Genomic DNA, 22,103 nt, shown 5'->3' with positions numbered 1-22,103 from the left:
GCGGCGTGTTGCCTAGAATATTAACTTACCGGTAGAGGAAGCTCCAGAGGTGGAGGACCCGGTGATAAGCATTTTGTCTGCGGAGACACCAACTAGAGTGGCTCTCCCCTTCATCCGTTCTGTCCACGCTAGAGCAGACACCATCTGGCAATCCCCAGCATCCATCCCGCCCACAGCCAGGGTTGCACGGAAGTACATGGTGCCTTCCAAGGGGTATGAGTACCTCTACGTTCACCCTCCTCCCCGTTCATTGGTTGTACAGTCCGTCAATGAACGGGAGCGCCATGGCCAACAAGCCCCTGCACCTAAATCAAGGGAGGCCAGGCGTATGGATTTGTTGGGACGGAAAATCTATTCCATAGGAGGCTTCTAACTCAGGGTAGTGAACCAACAAGCCCTCCTGAGTAGGTACAACTACAACAGCTGGGAGGCGGTAGGGAAGTTTACAGAGCTGGTCCCGCAGGACTCCCGCCAGGAATTTACAGCACTCCTGGAGGAGGGGAAGAGAGTTGCGCGGACCTCTCTACAGGCCTCGCTAGATGCCGCCGATTAGGCAGCTAGAACGATCGCCTCTGGAATAACCATGCGACGTATATCATGGCTGCAAGTGTCAGGACTGCCACCTGAACTTCAACATACCATACAAGACTTGCCATTTGATGGACAGGGCTTGTTCCCACAAAAGACGGACCCCAGGCTGCAGAGTCTAAAGAACAACCGTGTAATTATGCGTTCACTGGGAATGCATACGCCACAGACTCAAAGATGGTCATTCCGCTCCCAACTTCAGCAACCTTACCCCCTGCCTAGGCCAAGGCAAGACTTTGCCAGAAGACAAGGTCGTACCAACCGCAGACGTCAGTCTGGACCTCAAGGTGGTAACAATTCCGGTCCCACCAAACCAACAGCGGGACCCAAATCAAACTTTTGAGGGTGCGCCCTAGAGCAGTGTACCAGTTGCCTCCCAGGATCCTTTCAGTTCTACAACCGCCTTTCCCCATTCCCCTCTGCGTGGTCCCAATTAACTTCAGATCGTTGGGTCCTATGCACAGTGGAACTTGGATACCATCTTCAGTTTGTTTCACCCCCTCCCTGCCACCCCTCATCGTCCCTCTTCAGGGACTCCTCTCACGAGCAACTCCTCCTCCAGGAGGTCCAGAGACTCCTTACAATCGGAGCTATAGAGGAGGTACTGGAGGAATTAAGGGGCAAGGGGTTTTATTCCCGATATTTCCTAATCTCCAAGGCAAAAGGGGGCCTCCGGCCTATCCTAGACCTGCGAGGACTGAACAAATTAATGAAAAAGTTGAAGTTCCGCATGGTATCCCTGGGAACCATCATCCCTTCCCTGGATCCCGGAGATTGGTACGTCACTCTCGACATGAAGGACGCATATTTTCTGCATTGCAGTTTACCCCCTGCACAGACGGTATCTACGCTTTGTGGTAAATCATTGACATTATCAGTTAACTGTCCTTCCCTTTGGCCTCTCCTCGGCCCCTTGGGTCTTCACGAAGTGTATGGCGGTCGACGCAGCTTCCCTACGGCGTCGTTGAATACATGTCTTTCCTTACCTCGACAACTGGCTTATTCGAGGGGCCTCCGAGGCACAAGTCATCAGTAACGTGACCATCATCAAGGACCTCTTCACGCGTCTAGGCCTGATAATCAATTTAGAAAAGTCCACTCTGGTGCGTACGCAGAGGATAGAGTTTATCAGGACCATGCTGGACTCCAACTTTGCGATGGCCAGTTTGCCCCCACATCATTTTCAGGCTATAGTTTTCCTTGTACAAAGACTTCAGAGCTTCCAACAACCTCTGCCCGCACTTGCCTTGGCCTTCTCAGTCACATGGCTGCATGCACGTTCATCACAAAGCACACCAGACTGCGAATGCGTCCTCTCCAAACTTGGCTCGCCTCAGCCTATCGTCTGGGCAGAGACGCTATAAACTTTATACTCACAATTCCCCCGAGCGTTCTGGGCTCCCTCAACTGGTGGCAAACGTCATCCCTGGTGTATGCAGGTCTGCCATTCCATCCACCGCAGCCCTCCACGTCCCTAACAACGGACACATCGTCTCTGGGCTGGGGTGCTCACCTAGGGCACCTTCACACTCAAGGCCTTTGGTTGTCCTGGGAGTTGACGTTACACATCAATGTCCGAGAGCTGAGAGTGGTCTGGCTGGCTTGCCGAGCATTCCAACACCATCTACAGGGCCTTTGTGTTGCAGTGTTCACGGACAACACAACGACCATGTATTACATAAACAAACAGGGAGGGACACGGTCCTCCCCCTTTGTCGGAAGGCGATCCAACTGTGGGACTTCTGCATAGCCCATTCCATAGATCTAGTAGCCTCCTTTCTCCCAGGAGTCTGGAACACTCTTGCAGATCAACTGAGCAGATCCTTCCTGTCGCACGAGTGGTCCATCCGTCCGGACATTCTCCATTCTGTTTTCCAGAGTTGGGGCTTTCCCCACATAGACCTTTTTGCCTCCAGAGTGAACAGGAAATGCCTGGTGGTCTGCTCCCTACAAGGTCGCTCCCCGGGCTCCCTCTCGGACACGTTCCTAATTCCGTGGAAAGGTCTCCTATTTTATGCCTTCCCACCATTTCCTCTCGTCCACCGAGTTCTACTCAAGCTCCTCAGGGACAGAGCCCGCCTAATTCTGATCGCTCCGGCTTGGCCGAGACAGCACTGGTACACCCTGCTGCTTGACCTTTCTCTGACAGACCTGATTCCCCTGCCACTCTGCCCAGACCTCATCACGCAGGACTTCGGCAGGCTTCACCACCCGGACCTGCAGTCCCTTCATCTGACAGCATGGCTGCTGTCTGTTTGAGCCAATTGGAGTTGCGTTGTTCCACCTCAGTGCAGCAGGTGCTGCTGGGAAGCAGAAAGCCTTCCACGCGAACAATGTATCTCGCCAAATGGAAGCGCTTCTCTCACTGGTGCACCCAGCATGACCTTACCCCACAAACTGTATCGGTCCCCATGATCTTGGACTATTTATGATCCCTCAAAGAGCAGGGCCTGGCAATCTCTTCTATAAGGGTGCATCTTGCAGCTATTTCCACCTTCCATCCTGGGGAAACTGTCAGTTCCATTTTTTCTCACCCCATAGTTTCCAGATTCCTCAAAGGCTTGGAGCGACTCTACCCTCAGGTCAAACACCCAACCCCTACCTGGGATCTAAACCTCATATTAGCTAGGCTCATGGGTGCCCCCTTTGAGCCTTTAGCCACATGATCGCTGCTGTACCTGTCCTGGAAGACAGCCTTCCTCGTCGCTATCACCTCGGCTAGGCGAGTCTCGGTACTTCGAGCATTGACTGTGGATCCCCCGTATACGATATTCCACAAAGACAAGGAACAGCTGCGACCACACCCGGCATTCCTTCCTAAAGTGGTCTCTGCCTTCCACGTTAATCAGGACATCTTTCTGCCAGTCTTTTTTCCGAAGCCGCATTCATCGCATTGGGAACAACAGCTGCATACTCTGGATGTCCGCAGGGGTCTCACCTTTTACATCAAGAAGACCAAACCCTTCCAACGTTCACTTCAGTTATTTGTAGTGGTGGCAGAGCGCATGAAGGGCATGCCAATCTCTTCCCAACGAATTTCATCTTGGGTGACATCCTGTATTCGGGCATGCTCTGACTTGGCCCACGTTCTGACCGGCCATCTCACCGCCCACTCTATTCGGGCTCAAGCCTCATCTGCCGCGTTCTTGGCCCATGTTCCCATCCAGGAAATATGCCGCGTGGCTACCTGGTCTTCCATCTACACATTTGCATCGCACTACGCATTGGTCCAGTAGTCCAGAGACGATGCCGCCTTTGGCTCAGCGGTCTTACATTCCGCAACGTCTCGCTCCGACCCCTCCGCCTAAGTAAGGCTTGGGAATCACCTAACTGGAATGGATATGAGCAAGCACTCGAAGAAGAAAAGAGGGTTTCTCACCTTTGTAACTGTTGTTCTTTGAGATGTGTTGCTCATATCCATTCCAAACCCGCCCTCGTTCCCTACTGTCGGAGTAGCCGGCAAGAAGGAACTGAGGGACGGATGGGGTGGCAGGGGTATATATCAAGCGCCATAGCGGCGCCACTCCAGGGGGCGCCCTGCTGGCCCACCGAGTGTTGCTAGGGTAAAAATCTTCCAACGAATGTGCACGCAGCACGCGCACACCTAACTGGAATGGATATGAACAACACATCTCGAGGAACAACAGTTACAAAGGTGAGTAACCGTCTTTTTTTTTACATGGCCTTCCAGTAGGATATCTTTATTCACTGTTGATTACTGCCACTCTCTTGTCTTTATTTTCAGTGATTAAAATGCTTAAACTTATTATTACAGCTTTGCTGTTGCCAAGGTAATAAGACACCAGCTAGGAAATTAGGGGTGTTCTTCTCTTGATGTAAATGCATACACAAAGACCTCCTATTAGTGAACAGACTTTAAGTACATAGCTTAGTTTGTCCTAGTTCTTTCAGGAAAGATCAGAAATTTTGAGAGTTCTTCTCACATAAACCACGAGCTCATAGCATCTAACCCAATGAAAATCTAATTTCCTAACTAGGCCCTCTAAGTGCTAATGTAATATTGTAAATAATAATTTATCACATTAGGATCCTAAATCTGAAATGGTCAATAAATCTGAATCCACGTGCTGCTATGTTTACACTGCACTATACACACACAATTTCCATCCTTTTTTCACAAACAAACAAACAAACAAACAAACAAACAAACAAACAAACAAACAAACAAACACTAGTCTACCCTAGAAACTTCCAGCTGGAAGATACCAGCCTTTGCGTAAAGACAAATAATTAGACAAGGTGACTTATTTGTGTCTTATGAAGATTTAGTGGCTTCTGCTCTATATGTTACTAATTCAACGCCACAAGATGTCAGTACAGTTTAAGCAATGACAGAAGACTCCTATATTGTGAGCTGTACTGAAAATGGGGGCTGGAGGGGGCTTAAAAAATCACATTGAATTCTGAAGCATTTTCAGAGTGGAAAATGGCTACAAAGTGGATATGACTGGGGGAAAAAAACACTTTGTCCTAAATTGTGTCCTGTGTATTTAGAACTATAATGAAACTCAAACTCTGTGTAGCATCTACTTTGTGTCTATGTCTGCATTCTATTTTACTATTAATTCTACAGCTAATAAAAAGCTGCATCTAAATACATTTTACTTCTCCACAAAGCAGGGTTTGTGTTTCAGCAGTTGGTTGGATTTCAGTGATAGTTTCCCAAAGCTCTGTTTTCCTTTGACTTTGTAAAAAATAAAAGAAGAAAAAAAATGAAGAAAAAGACAAACCCAGCTCACTTGTGTTAATGACCCTTTACACAATCACCTCACTTGTAACAGGGGCTAATACGTTTCCATTACAATGGCAACATATAATGGGTAGTTAATCATCAAGAAAAGTAATTAGCTGAATGTCACCAGGAACCTATGTACTGTAGCAAATGAACAGCGGACAACAGTTTGAGTTTTAATTCAGCAATGAGCTCCACTCATAATGCTGCTTTCCTCCGTATTAAATTGGGCACAGAGTTAATGGTATAACAAATGGGTATTTGAACTCAGTAAGCTTCCTTGATTACAAGGACAGCAGTTACTCCCGCATAAGTACTGGCAAACATCTCATGGAGAGTATTCCATAGGCCTCTGACTATTGCAAACTTTTATGACGACCGTGTAGGCACTCTGCAGATAGAGGCAGAGAAAGCTGAGGGAGAAAGAAGATTCAGAGCCAGCAGAGTGTTAGCTTGATGTAATCTTCTGGACCAAAATCATTGCTGGTGAAATTGACCCATCTGTGTCCTGTTTTCCATAATAATGTACAAAACAATGTAGCGATTCACACAGTTGATCCTTGTCCGGGTAAATTAAAACAGTGTTTAAAAACAGCTATTGCTAGTAGTGTTCCAATGTAGATAAGATTTTTTTTTACCTGAAACATAATTCAAATGTTGTAAAACCACTTTGGGAGGAGCACAGCTTGTTGAGTATCATTCTTAAAAATGAACATAAATCTCTGTCCATAGTCTCAGGGAATCAACAATGTAGCTTAGAATCTTGAAGGTATAATGCAGGAGAGGAGAGAGGAGGTGGTACTGACAACTCAAGTTACTGGACACTTGCCAAACAAAAGGACCTGGAGGATAGATTGCCAGAAAAGGAGGGTGATCCATGGAAGAATGTGACCAAAAGGATAAGTCAAAGCAAGAGATCAGTTAGTGGTGGTGAAATCAAGTTGAGTAAGAGGTTTGCTGCCCTGGGGAATGAGGAGGAGAAACAGGCAGAAGATGATGGGACAAGGAGAAAAAAGGAAGGGAAGACAGTTCCCGCAGAAGATATGAAGAGATAATAGAGCCAGGGATTGGAGCCCAAGGAAAAATGGGGATGCCGTACATGGGGCTGCAAGAGAGAACATAAGATGGATGCATGCCAACTTCAGAAAGAGACACATGTATTTAATGGGAGACTCTGTACTCAGAAGAATTGACAGACCTGTCAACAGGGCAGATCTAGAGAAATGAAGAGTGTGCTGTCCACCGGAAATAAACATATGAGATGTAGGCATGAGGCTGAAAAAGGATCCTTATGGGAGCAGGGAAAAATCCAATGATTGTGCTGCATGTCAGGATGAATGATACTACCAGATTCCCACTGGAATGGATCATGGTTGACTAGACTCATCTGGGTAAGTTACTGAAAGAAGTGGAAACTTGGGAGATGTGTCAGCAGAAAACTTCTGGTCCCTAGAGAAGGAGGGAGAAGGTGTGACAAGATAATGAAGATCAACAGATGGCTCAAGAATTGGTGCTAAGAAGAACGTTTTGGGATGAGTGATCACTGGTATGCATTCACGGAAAGAAGACTCTTCTTGACAGATGGGCTCCACTTGAGAACCTGAGGTATTAACCTTCTGGGATCAAGGCTGGCATGACTGATAAGAAAGGCTTTAAACTAGAAGATGGATGGAGAAATTTGGGAGAGGCTCAAGAAATCTTCTTGCCTGGCTTCAGTACATAGGAGAAGGCAAATCAACTAAACTGAGATTTAGGAAGGGATAATGGAACAGCAGAAGGTAAGAATATAGTGTATTGACAGCAAGGAGAAAGAAATTACACATATTAATTGGAGTAGTGTTACAGTCAGTAAAAGGATTATACCTAATCTGGCTAGAAACCTGGTAGAGGTACAAGGGAAACAGCTGAAACACTTCTACATAACTGCAAGGAGTCTGGACAATAAAATGGAGGAATTGGAACTACTGGTAGGGGAGCTGAAATCCGATATTATAGGGATTGCAGAAACATGATGGAATAGCACTCATGAGTGGAATACAGGTATTAAAGGGAATGTGCTGTTTAGGAGGAAAAGGAATAAAGGTAAATTTGGAGGAGTAGCATTGTACATCAATGAAGTGGTAAATTGTGAAGAAATAAGAAGTGATAAGGAGGAGAAAACAGAATCAGTTTGGGTCACAATCACTTTGGGAAAGGCTTGTAAAAGAGGTTGTGTTAGGATAGAACTAGGTATCTGCTATAGACCACCAGAATCAGATTTGGATATGGATAGAAATCTCTCTCTTATTTTTAGAGACAGAAATACTATCAGGAATTGTGTCATAATGGGAGACTTTAGAGCCATGGATATAAACTGAAGAATAAATGCTACTAACTCTGGTAAGACTCAGTTATTCCTGGATATGATAGTTGTCAGTTTTCTTCATCAAATAATCACAGAACCAATAAGAGATGCCGCAATTTTAGGGCTTGTCTACATCAGAAAGTTGCAGCGCTGGTGAGGGAGTTACAGCGCTGCAACTTAGGAGGTGTACACATCTGCAGGGCATCACCAGCGCTGCAACTCCCTGTTTGCAGCGCTGGCCGTACTCCCGTTTTGTCTCGGGTGTAGAGGATCCAGCGCTGGTGATCCAGCGCTGGTAATCCAATGTAGACACTTACCAGCGCTTTTCTTGACCTCCGTGGAAGGAGGAAGCCTCTGGTAATCAAGCTGGTCTCCTTTCCCGGTTTGCTCTCTCGTTCCCGGAACCCCGAGCAAGCAGGTCTCCTTCCCTGCGGTTTGCTGGGTGGCTCCGGGAACGCGAGAGCAAACCGCGGCGAAGCTGGTCTCCTTTCCCGGTTTGCTCTCGCGTTCCCGGAACCCCCCTTGAAGCCGCCCAACAGCGCTGCAGTGTGGCCACATCTAACACCACTTGCAGCGCTGGTTGCTGTAAGTGTGGCCACTCTGCAGCGCTGGCCCTATACAGCTGTACTAATACAGCTGTAACAACCAGCGCTGCAAAATTTTAGATGTAGACATGGCCTTAGAGATGGTTTTGGTAAGTAGTAAGGACATCACAGAAGAACTGGTCCATAGGAAATAATCTTGGATTGAATGATCACAAGTTGATTCAGTTTAAATTAGATGAGAGGATAATATGAACCAGGTCATCACCTATGGTTTTTCAAAAGAGTAGACTTTGGGAAATTTAGGGAATTAGTGAAAGAAGTCATCTGGCCTGAAGAGCTCAAGGACTTAAATGTGGAGGAGGCTTGGAATTTCTTTACATCAACTATGCATAAACTATCTATAATTTGGGGGGAAATCTTGCAGGAAAGGGCTCCAGACTCAGCTGAGTGAATAATCATCTCCAAGGGGTTATCAGGAGTAAGCAGAGGGATTGGAAAAAGAGATTGATCAACCAATAAATCTGTATCTTGGAGGCTAGAGGATGTTGGAACAAAGAACGAATTGCTAAAATTCAAGCTGAACTAGCTTTTGCCCCGGAAATTTAAAATAAATAATAAGAGGATTTTAAGTTATATAAATAAAAAGAAAATAAGGAAGGACAAGGTTGGTCCACAATGCAGGGTGGATGGGAACAAGATTAAAATAATTTAGGTATGGCCCAAACACTAAATGAATATTTTGCATCAGTTTTTAACAGGTGCAGCTCTAGGTATTTTGCCACCCCAAGCACGGCAGGCAGGCTGCCTTTGACGGTTTGCCTTTGGGAGGTTCCCGGTCCCGCAGATTTGGCGGCACACCTGTGGGAGGTTCGCTGAAGCCACGGGACCAGCAGACCTTCCGCAGGCATGCCGCTGAAGGCAACCTGCCTGCCGCCCTTGTGGCGACTGGCAGAATGCCCCCCGTGGCTTGCCGCCCCAGGCACGAGCTTGGCGTGCGGGTGCCTGCATCCTTTTAATAAGGATGATAATATGGAACATGAGCATGAAGGCAGGACAGCTGATGGAAATGAGTGTCTAGAAATGGAAAGTACCACAAATGAGGTGGAAGATAAGCTTAGAGTTTTATGTGCTCAAATCAAGGGGACTGAGTTATTTCCATTCCAAAATATTGAAAGAACTGGCGCATGAGATTGCTTATCAAGGAGCAAGGATTTTTAATACATCTATCCATTTGAAAGTTGTGACCCTGAGAGAATCCCAATACCAGATGGCAAGGGATGCCCTGATGTGTAGCAGAGCTTCAGTTTCTCTGACCAGCCCAGCATACCCCTTTTCACTGTTTTCATAATCTGTATCTAAAATTGGTCATATCAGGTATCATATGCAAACTGATGATACATTGTGATTTATATAATTGTGAAATGTATGTGTATGAGGAATTATGGGAACTCACTAATATTATTCTTTAAAGTCTGTGACCAAACAAAGGGAGAGAAGCAGGTTTTTCCCAGACAGGAGGGAAGGCAGCTATCTACCTATCTCCTATGTAAATTAAGTGTGATGGAGTCAAAACAATGGAAATCCTATTTACATATGAATCAGCAGAGGGATGGGAAGTCCTCCCAAGAGGTCATCTTGAAATAGAGTCAGTGAACTCTGAGAGATATAAGGGGAAACAGAGCATATTTCACCTAGAAGGACAAGGGAAACCAGCACTTTGTATTTCTGTGGAAGGGTCTGACCAAGAAAACATCAGCCATGGCTGGGGAAAATAAGATTGGTAAGAAATCTGCCTTGAGCCAAGGCTGTAGCTTGTTGAGTTAAGTCTTAGCCATTAGAAAGTGTATTTTACTTTTATTTGATTGTAACTAGTTTTTCTTTATTCTTTATACTTGAGCTCACTTAAAACCTCTTTTCGTTAATAAACTTGTGTTACTTTAATATGAACCAACCCACTGTTGTGTCTGAACTGCAGTGACTGTTTACTCCATTTAAAGTAATGAGATGTACTTTTGTCTTTTTAAAGGAGCAACAACCCTTACTAATTTGCTGAGTGTTTCAGGAGAGGGCTAGGCACTTCAGGGCAGATGGTTTGGGGGAAATTTGGGGTGTGTTGGAGTCACTAGTAAGCAAGGCTGGTGGAGACCAGAGTGGGGCTTTTGTGTTGTAGGCAGTCTGCTGGGGTCAGAGTACTGAACCAGGGCTTCATAGCACACACATACTCAGGGTCCTGTATGTTTGTGTCAGGCTATAAGCCGTGGCAGCAGAGCATTTCAGACACACAGAGTTACAGGGGAGGTGGTGGCACACCCTCCGACTGGTCTGAATTGACCCAAAAAGGACGGGGGGCTACAACATGACTGGAGAAAGGGAAAAAAATCATCCAGGCAATTACAGAATTGTTAGTCTGACCTCAGTAGTAAGGGTTTAGAACAAATTGTGAAGGAAAGAATAAATAACTTCATGGAAATAAATGGTAAAGGGTTTTCCAAAGGTGGATCATAACAGATTAACCTAAGTTCATTCCTTGAGAAAATAATTCATTTTTTAGATAAAGGAAATGCAGTAGATCTAATATACCTGAATTTCAGTGAAGCATTTGGCACTGTACCACATGGGAAAATATTAATTACATTAGAGAAGATTGGGATTAGTACAAGAATTGTAAGGTGGATAAGGAACTAGCTAAAGGGGAGAAGGCAACGGGTTGTGAAGAAAGATGAACTATTGGACTAGAGGGAGGTTGTTAGTGAGTTCCTCGAGGTTTGGTCCTGGGACCAAACTTATTCAGTATTTTTATTAATGACCTTGGCATGTACTAATGAAATTTGCTGATGATACAAAGGTAGGCAGCAGCATCAATGCAGACGAGGATTGGAATATTATACAGGAAGATCTGGACAACCTTGAAGCCAGGTGTGACAACAATGGGAGGAAATTCAATAGCACAAAGTGCAAGGTCATGCACTTTGGGTATAATAAGAATTTGTGCTCTGAGCTTGGGTCTCATCAGTTGGAAGTGACAGAAGAGGAGAGAGACATGAGTGTGGTACGTAATAGTCTAGTCTCCTGTGGGCTGTCATACTAAGGTCTCATTTCAGTTGTTGGGGTTGGTGTGCAGGTGTGCATAGTGTTGATGGCCTGTAATATACAGATGGTCAGATTACAAAATCTAGTGGTCCCTTCTGGACTTAAAGTCTATAACTCTACAGCTTGACCCTTAATTGTGATTTCTGCGTAAATCCTGTTTTTGTTAATCATGTCAGCATACATGCATTTCATTTTTGACATATTCAGGGGTAGTCCATGTTCCTCACTAACTTCTCTTACACACTCCGTTTGTTGCATTTGTTGCTGGTTGTAGCAGAGAGTGTTGTGCCATCAGCATATCTGAGGTTGGTTAAGAAGTGTCCACCTATGGAAAATCCAGCTCATTACACTTCATCAAAACCTTCCAGGGCTTTTTCATACTAAATGCTGCATACATATTGGCAAATCTTGGGGGCAGAATACACCCTTGTCTCATACCCTGCTCAGTGGAAAACATCTCACTATTGCCTGGTGCTGTTCATCTGTTGTCAATGTTAGAGGCTTACAATGAGTTCAATGAGATGCTTTGGAATCCTCATATCTGCCAGAATCCTCCCAAGATTACTTAAAAACATTCAGTACCATCTGACATGACTGTCTTGGCAGGATTCTGGCAGATATGAGATTCCGAAGCATCTCATTGAACTTATATGAAACATATGGTCAATGGGTGATTGTACTCCTTGCATTTTTCAATGTGACAGAGGGTCACGATTTGATCATGCGTGCTTTGTCCCTCTCTGAACATCTTGTTGTGGTAGTTCTGCTTCTATCATTTGTTTCATGCAGTCTATGATTACGGAGAGCAGAATTTTGCTTGTGTGATACCAAGGCAATGCTATGATTGCTACCACACTCTGTTATGTCTCCTTTCTTTGGTAAAGGCAGAAAGATTCCCTTTGTCCAGTCATTCAGCTAATTTGTTGCTATCCATGCATTGTTGCAAATTTTCCACTGAGATGAATACTACGTTACCGGTTACTTACCAGTTCTGCAGGCATGTTATCCATCCCTGTGGCTTTCTCATATTTCATTTTCATAATAGCACACAGCACCATCTCTTGCAAAATTGATGGCTGTGGCTCTGTACTCTCCTTTCCATGATCCTGTATTGTGTGAGGCTATAATGAGGCCTACAGATTGGCACAATTGTCTTTACAGACATTCTTCATCTCCTGCAGATCACCTGAGATCTCTAGGGTTTGAGGAGCAAAGCACAGCTTATTCTATGTGGCAAACACCCTCCACCTACCAGCAAAGATGTTTCCTCCCCAGAGCTACTCGCAATAGCAGAAATACAGGTAGAAGTAATCAAGTTCAATGTAATTTGGATACATTGATCCAAGTTCTTCTCAGATAGAATTCTACTGACATCAGTGGATTTATGTTAGGTATAAATTTGATGCATTATATTTATATAAGTTTCTTAGGATAAGACTTTCCAAAGCCCTTCATTTGGCCTAATTCTGCAACCACTGAAATCAATGGTAAAACTCCCAGTGCTGAGTTTTAGTGGGAGTAGAATTAGGACAACGTTGTTCTGAAAATTCGATCCTTATTTTTTGGTCAGTATACATAAAATAATGGCACGTATATGGGGAAGAAGTTCCATAGATAACATCCACAACTCTAAACTCAGAAAGTTTGCTTTATATCCCATGGGTCCTTATGCGTCTACTGTCTATCATATGCCCTAAACCAAGAAGAAACAACTCTGTTCATCTCAGGTTGAAAAAATTTTCATTAACTCTGTGAAATCAAAATTAAAATTGAGATCATGGTGCTGAAAGCTTTCATTGGAAATGTAAGGCTTTATTTATCCTGTTGTTGCAGGATTCCTGCATTATTTACAAGGAAAGAAGTGCAAGACATTTTCCCAGATGCACTATTTCCATTATTCCAGTTGCAATATTTCAAGCTGCTTCTCTCTACATCCAAGTGATCACTTCTGATTCATGTTCCACAGTTCTGCTGTAAAAGATCATTGGAGAAGTTTAAGCTTGGGATATCCCTAATTTGAACACTCCTTTGATAGCTCTCAACCTCTTTGTGCTTTGTTTTTGTTTCTTTTTTCAACCTAAGCCAACCATCATTCTAATGTTTCAGACAGAAACATTACATATTTCATGCTCATATGAATTTGACATATTGATCACAAAGCAGCAAAAGGGTAACTTCTACAATATGGAGATGAAGGGAAATATCGACTTTGGGAATTGGGAGTTAACAATTTTTATTTTTAGTTTCGTTTATACTACCTGGTCCAGATCTGCAAAGATGAGTTAAACCTGGCCTAGGTAGCTGAGAATTTTTCTAATATAAGGGAAGTCCTTGAATAATATGTAGCTGTCTCTACACCAATCCTCTACTTTGGTGGCATCCCATGTGAAACAACATATCCATTGTGATCTGGTATGTTGGAGGTTGCTCTAACTTCACCAGGGGCAAACTGGTCCCAGGGATCCCTAGGGATCAGGAGAGCATACAGGTGTCATGCAGCAACCTTTCACCCACTCAGTCCTGCACTGAATTTAGCTTGAACAGACACAAGGATTAGGGTCTATGTATGTGTGAAAGAGAGAGAGGTGAACAGTTTTGGGCATCAAATTATTTGTTTTTTTAACTGTATGTTAACTTAAAACAAAGACATGGCCTTTTAATTGTCTATCATTTATTTTGTATTCTGAAATATTTAATCATTTCATAGTTTCCCTTTGGATTTATTTTCTTTTAGAGAGGATCTATTGTGTATGAAATGAAATGTTATCTAGAAATAATTCCCGTATGTGTCCAGCTGCTCTGATTTTGACGAATGATGATTCCAAAGTCAAAATCAGCAACTGGGGAAAATGGATCTCTTCTTTGCTGTGCAGGTATACATAAAATATTGTGATTGTTGGCCACTAAGGTGATTGTTGGCCACTAATACATCTCTTTGCTGCTGTACTTTGTGTGGGCATATTTTGTCTCTATATTTTAGCCACCTCTTCCCATGAAATTCAGAATGATTTCATGGGCAATTACATCATTCACCTGAGTGTCAGGAAACGAGCATGCTCTCCTAAATGGTAAGAAAACACCAAAGTAATTACCTGGCCACTCTGTAAAGTTCAACCTCCAGTTGAACAAACACCAAAAACATAAAGTCAAGACTTCATTATGTGATAGCTTCTCTGAGGGATGTCATTGGGGCAAATAACATCCTTTGATGGCCTTCAGCACAGGACTAGTGTTTGGCAGGGCCGGCTCCAGGCCCCAGCGCGCCAAGTGTGTGCTTAGGGCGGCATGCCACAGGGGACGCTCTGCCGGTTGCCAGGAGGGTGGCAGGCAGCTATGGTCGACCTCCCGCATGCGTGCCTGTGGAGGGTCCGCTGGTCCTGCGGCTCTGGTGGAGCATCCGCAGGACGTCTGCGGGAGGTCCACTGAAGCCGCTGGACTGGCGAGTGGCAGAGCGTCCCCGCGGCGTGCTGCCATGCTTGGGGCGGCGAAATGGCTAGAGCCGGCCCTGGTGTTTGGTTAAGTATGAATCCAAGTATAAGTAGTGAATTGACCCACACAGTTTCAGTTTGCCGTTTTATTTACTTACTTTACCTTTTCAAATTTAGATTTTTCAAAATTTCAGGATTGGATGCTATTCACTCTGGCCCCAGTCCAGTGAAATGCTTCAGAATGTGCTTAATTTAAGCACAAGTAGTCCTATTGACTATTTAAAATTAACCATTTGCTTAAGTGATTTGCTAAATAGGAGCAAGAGTGCTCAAAACCCTAGAAGTTCAAGCCTACAGAATCCCTATATTTCCGGGATTATCTCCTTGTCTGTGCATCACTCTCAAGCCTAGAAGGTCTGTTGAGTCAGTGTGAAGTGAAGCATGGCTGAAAGCTCCTTTTGTCACCAGATTCAACCATCACAAGGATTTACAGTCTGTTACCACCCACATTTTAAGTTCTCAGCCATTTTTTACTTTTTTACACTTTAAAAATTAGATTTGCACATGCTTGCACCTACTTTAGAGAAAACGGATTGAAGTCACTCTAATTTGCATTGCAAGCTCCTTGCTGTAGGAGCTCTGTCTTTCACTGGCTTATACAGCACCATAAACACTGACTTTCAGTAAAGGCTTGATTCTGCCAGTTTTACTCAATTGAACTTGTTGCAGAGTAAGATACTACTGAAGAAGAGTATGCATAATTGGGCCCTAAATAAACCATATAAAGATTGAGCAGCCTAGCAGGTCGTTAGTTTTGTCTCCAAACCTACAGTGTGTTAGCCATTTTATGGCCAAGTTCGCTGAAACTTCAGCAAGATTAAGAAGCAGATTTTCCAGAGGTCCATTACATGTTCACTTGTACACATGGATTTACAATCTAAACCTTGCCTGTGAGTGCAGGTATTAAGCTACTTTAAATGCTACCTCGGATATTTGCACCTGCAAAAAGGGAAGCAACATAATGTGGATACAGTACTGACCTGGGTGTTAGGAAACCTAGCATCTATTCCTGGCTCTGCTGCTGACCTGCTGTGTGATTTTAGGCATGTAACCTCATCTCTCTGTATCCATTTTTCACCTCCTGTTGTTTCTGTCTTGGGTGTTTGGATGGTAAGCTTTAGGGATAGAGAGTATATTTTTGTAAAGCACCTAGCACAATGGTTCCCCAATTTCAGTAGAGGCCTCTAGGTGCTACTCCAGTACAAGCAATATATAATGAAATGCCAGTGCATATATGTGCATGTGAAAATTTGTGTCAACATTTACAGAGGCAGATAGGTGAAAATATTCATACCTGACTTGTTTACGGTTACATGACAAATCAATAGAAGTACCTTAGACCCAGGCTTTTAAGAATTTACCCATTTTCCTTGTCTACACTAGAAATTTAAGTTGGTTTAACTATCTCAGTCAGGGGGTGTGACAAATCCACATCCCTCAGCAGAGTTGTTAAGCTGACCTAAGACCCCATGCAGACAGTGATAGGTTGACAGAAGAATTCTTTCATCGAGCTAGCTACTGCCTCTCAGGGAGGTGAATCAGCTGTGCCAGGGGAGAATCCCTCCTGATGGCGGAAGTAGTGTCTACACTGAAGCACTACAACACAGCTCTGCTGCTTTGGCATTTTAAGTGTAGACAAGCCCATAGTCACTTTTCTTACGTTGGCTGCAACTTAAATAACTAAATGAATGGAATCTGTGCTACTTTCCATGTCTTAATCATATTGGACTTCCTGAGCATGATTTTGTTGAAGATGACAATGCAATGAACTCTTCTGCATGTTTTTATTTCTACTGCAATGTGATTAAAGAAATGTTGGCTACCTTTTAGTTGTTGATCTTGTACGCACAGAAAGAATCTAATGGACTTTAATAAAACACAGGATGATAAAAAAGACAGAATTTATCGTTCTATCTACTGTTCTGTTAATCCCTTGTTAAGCTGTATTAACTTGTAAGTGTGCCTGCTCGGAATTGGTTATTAGAGATATACTAAATAGATCAATATTCCATCAATAATTTAAGCTATAATTCGGTAGTATAATTATAGTTTCTTGCATTAGCGTTCTCTGCTATTTTGATTCAAGACTCTTTTAAATGGCATAATGATATCTTTGTTTATTTATTTTGAAAACAATACACACAATTCATTTATACTGAGCATGTTACAATTGTTTTGTGAGCAAAAGAACAGGTTACCTGAATCCTTTACATAATATTCTGATCTTTAAACTATAGAGACCCATTCCTGATTCAGTACCTAATAGGGATAAGAGATCTTCTAATCAACAACATCAAAGACATAGTGGTATTAAATATGGCATTTAGCTCTTGTCCACTTCACAGAAAATGTTGATAGAGCTGGCGGGGAAATGGTTGTTCAACTGTTTTCCATTGGAAAATGCCATTTTGATTAGATTGACTTTTTTTGGTTTCCAATGAAATGTTCCGTGAAAAAATTGTATGACAAATCTTGACGTCATATTATGTGCAATTACTACTGACATCTCATGAAATAATGTAAAAAAAATATAAATAATATAAAAATGAACACACAACATAAAATACATTTCTAAATGAACATTTCATTTTGAAACAAAACTTGGAAATTTTTCCAGAACAAAATTTTCTGAATAAATACTTTCAAAATTTTATTTTCATGGGAAATTTCAAAAATATTTGCTTTTGTTCTAATTTGAAATGAAAACCATTTTCAAAATGTCATAATTTTCTGTGGAATGGAAATTCCAAGTTTTGACGAGCTTGAGACGAATGCTCTTTTCATGTCTAATCTGAATCCTTCCTTGCTGGTGTCCAAATAATTTAGGTATATCGTTTGTAGTGTACGCATCAGCGTGCTAGCTATGTGCCAAAAACAAAATTAAGAATCATATAAAATCTGTTTGTAAGAGACAGGATTGTTCTGTTACTTGATTCTACCATTATTTAGAATATTTCCCCTCCTTCTCTCTTTGTTCATTCTTATGTCATGAATTTGGCCTTCATTATTGAGGGAGGTCTTGTGCAGAAAGGGTGGGCATTATGTTCTGAAGATAATCAGGTTGAGGCTCATTCTGATCTCTTGTGGTAAGGATTTGCACAGACATATTGCTCCTCTAAAAGGTTTCTGACCCAATATCTTTAAAATTTCACCCTGCATTTGTTCCATCTATCGTCATGAACATGTGCAGCTTTCTAGGTGGGCCTCAGAAGGAAAGGTGGAGACTCCATGGCAGCCTGAGCCTTGAAAGTGCATTGTTTTCAGTCCATAAGTGAATGGGAAGACAGTGTGTAACACCGACAGACCCCGGTTGTCAGGATTGAACCTGGGATCTTTGGAGCTCGGTGCATGAACCTATACCGCGTGAGCTAAAAGCCAACAGCCTGTAGAGCAGACTTATTCCATCTCCCTCTTTAAGTGGTCTTGGTGTTACCTGGGGTTCTTTCAACCCTAAGCTCTTGGTAACTTTTACTCTCTGCGAAGCGGTGTCAGGAAATAAATCAGGGGAAACATGGCCGTCCGACCGATAGATGGCTGGCACAAACAGGACAACACAAGAGTGTTTTCGTTTAAAGCGAAACTTTACTTAGTCTCAATGTGACAGCAGCAAAAAATCCTGTGGCACCTTATAGACTAACAGACGTTTTGGAGCATGAGCTTTCGTGGGTGAATACCCACTTCCTCAGATGCATGTGACAGGTTCTCTGTCATGCTCCTCTTCCAGAGCCCACTGGCTGTCCCAATAAAGTGCAGAGAGGCATTCAGTTATGCAGCACTCATGGCTTTATTTGCACATACACAGTTCTCCCACCACCAGTGTTAAGCTATATACAAGGCTTACAGGGTTAATTCCCTCTTTTCCTGCAGTCAGCCCACAGCTAGGAGCCTGACCTTTCCCTGTCTGGCTTTTCTTCTGGCTCTCAGCCCTTGTAACTGCTGGCTTGTCAGGGTTGCAGGTGGAGCCAATCCCCAGGCCAGGCATCAGGTCTGTTTCACCAGCCCCAATCTATTTCCCTTGATTGGAGCTGGCTGAGCAGGGGTAATTAGGTGCTTTTGCACTAGCACCCTGCTACACTCAAGCACTTACACACATCTGCAACAGGTTAGTAAAACACCCCCAAACCTTGATAATTACTGAAGCTGAGTGTGGCTCTAGAGTGGCACAGTGACAGCCTTCCATTGGCCAAACTTCCATCTGCTGGTGGGGACCACAAGATGTGTCCAGAGGGAAAGTCCCTGAAGAGCCCCCTCCTGAGGAGTCCAACTACCTCAAACTTTTCCCCCTTATTTATACATTAGTAGTGCAATGACATGTCACTTAAAGAAAACTTGTTAAGCAAGCAGTTTCAAAGGTCAAGCAAGAGGCTTCCTTCTGATAATCAATTAACCAGGTATGGGTTTTTTTCAGCATTTGCACGCCTTGAGGCCCTGACAGACACATTCCTGAAGGCACATAAACAAGCTTCCTGTTCCTCTAAAATGCATGTATTAGCAGTTTCAACACAATTCTTACCAGGAAGGATGTGGGGTCAAGCTGCTCTTTCTGTGGCAACCAAACCCCTCTCCCCTCCTGCCTTGGTTAAGCTAAGGCTGCTGCATGGCTGCTTTACGGCCTGCTGACTTGGTTGCTTTTAGCAATAAGCCATAGTGATCCAGGCACTTTACTGGTTTACCAAAATCTCCCTGTACATCGGTGCCACTAGACGGGACAGAACACCACATCCAGGAGGTGTGCGGGTTACAAGTGCAGCACTTCTGTGTGTGGTTTACATCAGTTATTTCTTGCTTAGAAAGTGTGTTCTATAAGCCAGAGTTTCAGTCTAACTTTCACAGTCATCATCACCCACTACTGAACTGCAGGGTTATAGCCTGGAGTTTAGTGACAAAGGCATGGATAATGGTACCTAACTCCCTATCTGAGAGAAGTGGGCATGTTTTCCTTGCAAAGAGATGATGATGGAAGAAGGCCAGTGACCAATTTGAGATCTATAGCTGAAGTATGTTGAGGAGCAGAGATAAGACCAAGAGGATACCAAGACTCTAAACAGCCACCCTTCCAGTTATTTGATTCTATGAATCCATAGATTTAATCTCCCCTCTATTTCTTGGTGGTTCAAAAGATCTTCCTTAGAGAAATGTCAGTGTTAGAGGTGGGGGAATAAACAAATGCTTTTCCATTCCATCTCTCTAACTCAATTTCAACTGTTTTAACAGACTTCCACTTCTAAGTATGAAAGTCACTTTTTTTTTGAGAAGTTGAATTTTAAAAGTTTCTCCTGAGGCTCTTTTATTCCCGGAGAACAAACACCCTGGAACTGCTTTTAGCACTCCTTCAAAAAGCCAGAATTTCTTAATAAATGTCTTTGCAGCAACAGAAGTCAAAAGCCCTTGGACATGAATTAGGGTAAACAGAAAAAAGGAGATTTCTCTCTCTCTCTCTCTCTCTCTCTCTCTCTCTCATTTTTGACAGTGGAATATCAGATGTAAAGAAGATTATGTGAGTGATATGAAATGTCCCCACACAAAAAGAAATGTATTGATAATATAAAAGGGGCCAATCCCACATGGGAGATTAGCTCCCATCTTGAAGTAATGTTGATTATACCCATTCTTCTTTTTTTACCTTGTACTATCCCTTTTTATGAGCTCTCATGGGAATGTGTGTCTACTCTCCTTAGGTATTTAATCAACCTCAAAAGCAATTTTATAGCTTTGTGTACTTTTTTAATGCCACAGTCTTGATCCTTTAAATAATGGTAAGTTTATAACACAGTCTATCAATACTGGACCTCTCAAACTCAGGGATTTTGGTTCACAGGAACTTCTGTCTGTATCCCAAGTTTCACTTTGAGGATTAGCTTTAAAGAACCTCCCCTCCAAATAGTCATGATCGATAGCTGAAATAATTAACCATTGCCTGGTTTTTACCCAAAACTGTAGCTTGTTCACTGAGCATGGCCCTGGTTTATGGGCTGCGATGGAACATACAGTAGGGTTAGTTCTGCTGGCTTTGTTTCAAATGGCTTTCAGATCAGGAGGTCAGATAAGAATCAGATAAGAGTTAAGCCTTAAATTAAGATTTCTCAGTACCTTCAAACATCACTAATCTAGACCATGTTTATCTGAAGTTAATACACCTCCCTCCCCCGCTAGAATGCGGGACTTTGGATCCATGCGCGATCCTGCGTTAACACGGGGACTGCGTTACCATGGATTCCAATGTAATTAATTAGATTTGGGATCCATGTGCGCATTCTAGTGGGGGTCCGCTGTATATGTCATCTGATTCCTGGTTTCACCGAGGATGGGAAGCTGAAGAAGAAAAAAGTTACTGTCTGTGTCAGTCTGTGGCTTTCCGAAAGCTGATCAGCAGAAACCTAGGGAGGTAAGAGCAACTGTCTGTACTTTTCTTTTTATCAGGCCTTTGGGACTTCAAAGTCTGTGACTCCAGGGTCCATTCTGAAAAGAGAGATGGCAGATTTGCTGCCTGCAACAGCGGAGAGTGATTCAGACTAGGTTCTCTGATTAACTGAATTCCCAATTATTCAAAAGTTTCAAATATCCTTTTGGACCAATTAACTGTGGTTTGACTAAAAAGTATTTTTCAAGTCCCCCAACACCACTGGGCACCTACAATCTTTATCCTTGTAACACCCCAAGAGATAGAATAGTGCTATCATGCCCATTTTACAGATGGGGAACTAAGGCACAGAAAAACAAAATGACTTTCCCAGGGGCATACAGGAAGCCTGTGGTGGATCAAGGAGTTGAATCTGGAGCTGCTAAGACCCAGGCTAGTGTCCTAACCACTAATCCATCCTTCCTTATGTTTCAAAGTAAGAATATTTCAGCCTTTAAATTTACCCACCATTGTACAACGTATAAATAGAAGAGAGAAGTTCTAGCTCCCAGCTCTCTGCTCTGCCCACTAGCAAGCACTTCCTGGCTCCTTTGTTTGTGACAACATGAACAAGGTTAAAATATGTGGGGAGGTTTGTGTTTTATTCACTTGTTTTTTAAGAAAAATAAACAAACACCCAACTTCATGCTGAGCTATTCACTGCTATTAAATGCAGAGAGGAAATTGGTTACTGATTTTAACCTACACCTGGCTGTTTCCTTGGGGGGTAAATCGTTTTAGCAAATTAATCTGGAGAGGAGGAGGGGGCATATTTGACAGCTGCATACATTTTGTCCATGCCTAACTGTGTTTGCATTATGATTTTTCCCACTACCAGTTGTTCTCTGTTGCTATGCTAAACCGAACAAAGATTATTTTTGGGAAAAAAATATTC

This window comes from Gopherus evgoodei, chromosome 1 (assembly GCF_007399415.2).
Source record: "Gopherus evgoodei ecotype Sinaloan lineage chromosome 1, rGopEvg1_v1.p, whole genome shotgun sequence".
Taxonomy (NCBI): domain Eukaryota; kingdom Metazoa; phylum Chordata; order Testudines; family Testudinidae; genus Gopherus; species Gopherus evgoodei.
This window is presented reverse-complemented; position numbering follows the sequence as displayed.